Source organism: Euprymna scolopes, chromosome 39 (assembly GCF_053919585.1).
Source record: "Euprymna scolopes isolate OS-2025 chromosome 39, ASM5391958v1, whole genome shotgun sequence".
NCBI classification, from domain to species: Eukaryota; Metazoa; Mollusca; class Cephalopoda; order Sepiida; family Sepiolidae; genus Euprymna; species Euprymna scolopes.
Window position 1 is genome coordinate 62,280,917 of NC_136520.1, and position 5,434 is coordinate 62,286,350.

At 34.4% G+C, this 5,434-nt stretch overlaps 1 pseudogene; it reads left to right on the forward strand.

Moving 5' to 3' along the window:
- Positions 1–4,646: 4,646 nt before the first annotated feature.
- LOC145263981 (U2 spliceosomal RNA) lies at positions 4,647–4,785 on the forward strand (annotated as a pseudogene).
- Positions 4,786–5,434: the final 649 nt, after the last annotated feature.

Consider the following 5,434-nt stretch of genomic DNA (forward strand, 5'->3'; position numbering starts at 1 on the left):
TTCTAAAATCTCAGAGAAATTAATTCCAACAATAGAATATGAGGATTTATACGATGAAGCAGATAACGATGATGACAATGTCTTGTATATCGAGATGTTAGTTTAGTTTAATTTAAATTACCTAACGCGAACAAATAAGCAACAAATAAAGAAAAGTTTCAGTAATTTATCACTTTTTATTAAACTAGCAGTTCAGCCCAGCTTTGCCCGGGCCGGTTCATAACTTTATCTGCACATATATATATATATATATATATATATATATATATATATATATTAAAATTTTGACTCATACATAGGTAACTACATCTAAAATTTCAAGTGTTTAGACCAAAAATTGGCGTAAAAGTTTGGTAGAATCTGCAAAGATAAACTCTTTCAACTTTGAATTCTTGGCACCTAAATTTTCGGCCAAAAGCAAATTAAAAAGCTTGCTGCATGTCTGAATACCCTTTATATAAAATTTCAAATGTTTAGACCCAAAATTTGTGTAATAGTTTTAACTTTGACCCCTTGGCAGCCACATTTTCGGCCAAAAACCGATCACAAAGTTTGCCCTATGTCTGAATACACTTTATGTAAGATTTCAAATGTTTAGACCCAAAATTGTCTTAATAGTTTGCTAGAGACTGCAAAGGTAAAATCTTTTGAATTTTGACCCATCGGAACCCAAATTTTCAGAAAAAAAAAACGATTAAAAAGCTTACCTATGTCTGAATACATTTTATGTAAACTTTCAAATGTTTAGAGTAAAAATTGGCTGATTAATTTGGTAGAGACTGGTCAGGTAAATTAACCACAATTTTGATCCCTTAACATTTATTATTTTGTGCTCACATCAAATTAAAAAGTTTGATCCATGTCTAAGTAACCTATATCTAAAGTTTCAAGTGTTTAGGCCCAAAATTGGTGGAGGAGATTTGTAGAGTTTTCAAAGGTCAAATCTTTGAACTTTAACCCCTTGACATCCAAATGTTTGGCCGAAAACCGATTATAAAGATTTTCCCACATCTCAATACCCCTTATGTCAAATCTTGAGTCTGTAGACTGACAATTGACAGAGTTATTAGGTAGGGAAGTGTACACAGACAGAGGGAGAGAGAGAGACACACACACACATTTTCACTTTTATAGATATGTAGATAGATAGACTAGCATGGGTACCCGGCGTTGCCTGGGTGGAGATGAAGTTGGGTTTGGACACAGCTGCTAACTCGAAAAAAAAACAGCATAAAAACATGAAAATGTAATCGGGAAGAAAAATAAGAAGTTCTTGAAAACCAGCTTAAGCGAACTCAGTCTAAAAAGATGTCACAACGAAAACAAAGTGAGAATAATTTAGTTTAGAAAAAGCAGAAAAACCGCCATAGAAATGATTAGTTAAAAGAAAAAATCACATTACGTCACAAAAAAAAATCACATTACAAAACAAAAAAAGAATACATTACGCAACGAAAAAAAATCCACATTACGTAACAAAATCACTGTACGTAGCAAAACACATTACGTAAAAACACACAATACGTAATAAAACGCATTACGTAAAACACATTACGTAACAAAACACAGTACATAACAAAATGTTACATGACGCAACATAAACCAAGCACAGTACGTAATAAAAACACATTACATAAAAAAACACAGTACATAACAAAAACACATTACATAACAAAAACACATTACATGACAAAAACACATTACATAACAAAAAAAAAAAGAGATTACATTGCGCAACACAAAGCAATCACATTACGTAACAAAAACATATTACGTAACAAAGAAGATCACATCACACAGCAAAATCACATTACATAACAAAAGATCACGACAAAAACCCCACTTTATGTAACAAAAAAAAACATTACCTAACAAAAAACACATTACGTAACAAAAATCACATTACGTTACAAAAAATCGAAATAAAGAAATTGTTTTTAAAATTACAAAACAACCTTGTTAAAAAAAAAGAAAAAAGATCACTATTACGTGTCGTTACGGCATGTTTCAACGAAAACAAAATTAAAATAATTCAGTTTTAAAAAAGTAGAATTTGTTTTAAGCAAAATAATCATCATAAAAAAGTAAAACATCACATAACATAATGCTCGAAATAAGGACAATTTTATGGTAAATAAAAAGCTTTAACCGTGATAAAATGTTAAAATTTGCTTTTAAAACTTGTGATAAAAACGAAATAAGGAAATTGTTATTATAATTACAAAACGGTTATGTTTAAAAAAGGACATCCGTTACGTGTACTTGGACGTGAATCCTAAAGCTTCCGATGCAACCTCCTAATCCACTGCTTCACGATGCTAAGAGCAACATAATGTTGGAAATTTTGTTAATTCAACGAATAAATACATAAATATATATATTAATGCAATGCTTGACTGTGCATGTGCAGTTTTCGATGTCGTTTAGAAAGGTACGATTTTTCCGATCCTCCCTTTGGTTTAAACATTTATTTCTATATGAAATAATTGATTGTTTTTTTTTTCTAATTCTCGCATATTATTCGACCGAGACATTGCTGTTTTAGATCATATCGGTTCGACGCGTCTGAGAAAAGTTTTTGTGAGACATAGAAACGAACACACATACACATTTAAATAAATATTTGAAGATATAAACAACTTCAAGCAGAAATTCTTTTAAAAAAATGACTGCATTCGCCTTAAATAGCTAATAAAACAAGGAGGGGGTAATGATATGTGTTCATTCGATTTGTCAACATGGCGAAAATAGAGCGGGGATCTTATCACTCATCTCGGATACGATTGCATCTTTAATGAAAATCAGAAATAATATATGTCTAATGATTTACACGTGGCGCAGCTAAAGTAGTTTTGCATATGCATGGTGATCGATGGCGACCTGGTTCTTTCTTTTAGATAAAACTAGCTGGAGTACCCGGTGTTGCCCGGGGTGGTGGTGGTGTAGTAAGGATATTGAGCAACCCCTCACAAAAAAATTAGACGCAGTAGGCAGTCCGGCTGAAGAGAGGTGTGACCCCCCCCAAAAAAAAACACACACACAAAAATGTAATCGGTGAGAAAAAGAAGTACGTGAAAACCAGTTTAAGGGAACTTAGTCAAAAGTGAAAATAATTAAGTTAAAAAAAAATAGAATTTGTTTTTAAAGGAAAAAATCACATTACGTAAATTGTTTTAAGCAAAATAACCATTATAAAATGATAAGTTAAAAGGAACAAACCATTACGTAACCATCGAAATAAGAAAATGTTATGGTAAATCAAAAGCTTTTAACCCTGTTTGAATGTAAAAAAAAACCCCTGTTTTTTAAAGAAAGAAAAAAGACCACTATTATGTGTACTCGAACATGAAAACTGAAGCTAACCTCGATATCCACTGTCCCACGACGCTGTCAGAAAAATGAAGTTATTTTTTTATTATTTAAACGAATTAAAGAAAGAATTTCTGACGTACATGCGTATTTTTCGAAGTCGTATATAAAGGAACGATTTTTTCCGACCATCCCTTGTTTTAAACGTGCATTTTATACGGAATAACTGACTGTTTTTTTTAATTCGCACATATCATTCGATCTAAACATGGCTATTTCAGATGGTACCGGTCTCAACGATGCGGCTGATAAAAGTTTTTGGCTTATATACAAACACACACAACTGTTCACGACTTACGTCCCTTAGTCGTTTTTATTAGTCGCGTGCAAGCGACTCTATAAGTCACTCCGTCAGTCCGTCGGTCGGTCGATCGGTCTGTCGGTCTATCCGTAACATTTTTGTGCTTTGCCTTTTTGGTTAAGATCAAAGGTCTGTTGTTAATAGATGCTGTTCTTAGTTTTTAAGCTTTTCTTGGCGTTTTGGCCAAGATCAATGTGTAGTATCTGTTCCGGCAGATACTACACTTAAGATAATTTGTACCAGTCAATGGAGGGGAAACCCTCTATACTGGGACAATTATTATTTTTGGTAACCAGAGTGACCCCTTTTAGGGGAGCTGGTTTTTACCTCACATTAAAAACGGCCTTGTGCCTAATTTGCTCAGTGGGGGAGCAAATAAATACCATCTGTTCCGGCAGATGCTGCAAGCTATGACTAGCAAAGACCAGCTATGACTAGCAAAGACCAGATGTGGGGGCAACCCCACATGCCTGACCTTTAACCAGCTCCCATTTCCCACCTCTTGAGAGCTGGTCCCCTTTTTCCCTTCCCCCTCCCTTCACTCCTCACATTAAAAATCGGCCTTGTGCCTAATTTGCTCGGTGGGGGAGCAAATAAATACCATCTGTTCCGGCAGATACTGCAAGCAAAGACCATATGTGGGGGAAACCCCACATATAAGACCTTGGTAAATGTAGGGGAAACCCTTCATACCAATTGTCACTATCCAGCTCCCCATACTCCCCGAGGAGTTGGTCCCCATTTCACCTTCACCCCTCACATTAAAAATCGGCCTTGTGCCTAATTTGCTCGGTGGGGGAGCAAATAAATACCAACTCCACATATAAAACCTTGGTCAATGTAGGGGCAACCCTTCATACCAATTGTCACTATCCAGTTCCCCTACTCCCCGGGGAGTTGGTCCACATTTCCCCTTCACTCCTCACATTAAAAATTGGCCTTGTGCCTTATTTGCTCGGTGGAAGAGCAAATAAATACCGCTTTTCTTGGCCTTTTGGCCAAGATCAAAGTGTAGTATCTGTTCTTACTACATGCTGTACTTATGTTTGTAACTTTGTGATATAAAGTGGGGGATCACTTTTTTGTATTAATTTAATGTAAAATGATAACCCCCTTTACAACCAGTCAGTCTCAAAGCCATTCAAGTCATTCTCCAGATCATTCAAGTTGTTTTTGAAAGATTCCAGTTATTTTTTAAGCATTCAAGTCATTCTTAAGGTCATTCAATTCATCCTTAAGTTCATTAAAGTCATTCTAAGTCATTTCATTTTAATTTATTTAAGTCATTTCAGCCCATTTTTCGGTCATTTTAGTTTATCTTTAAGAATTTCATGTCAATCACGCATTCATTCATTACACGAGAGCACGCGACTAATGGCTATCGGCCTTGTTTTTATTTTATTTTTATCTTCACAGCCAAAAGAATAGACCAACAAATTGTGAATTGGAAACTTGACTGAAATCTCAAATCAACAAACTAAATAAAGAATCTAAAGTTGTGAATAAGATTAAGGAGATCATAAAACGCGGGTAAAGGAGAAAGCTGAACCAAGAAGAAACATGAAGAACTAAATCAAAAACATACTAACAGAAAAAAAAGGAAAACTAAGATACATATGAACAAAATAAGCAAATATAAAGAACTCTTGGAAACAATGAAAACCGGGTTCATCAAAAACATAAATGGAAAATAGTAAAACGCGGAATACAAAACTCAACACAGACAAGATAGTTCTGGGGCAAAATGACAAGAACACAACAGAA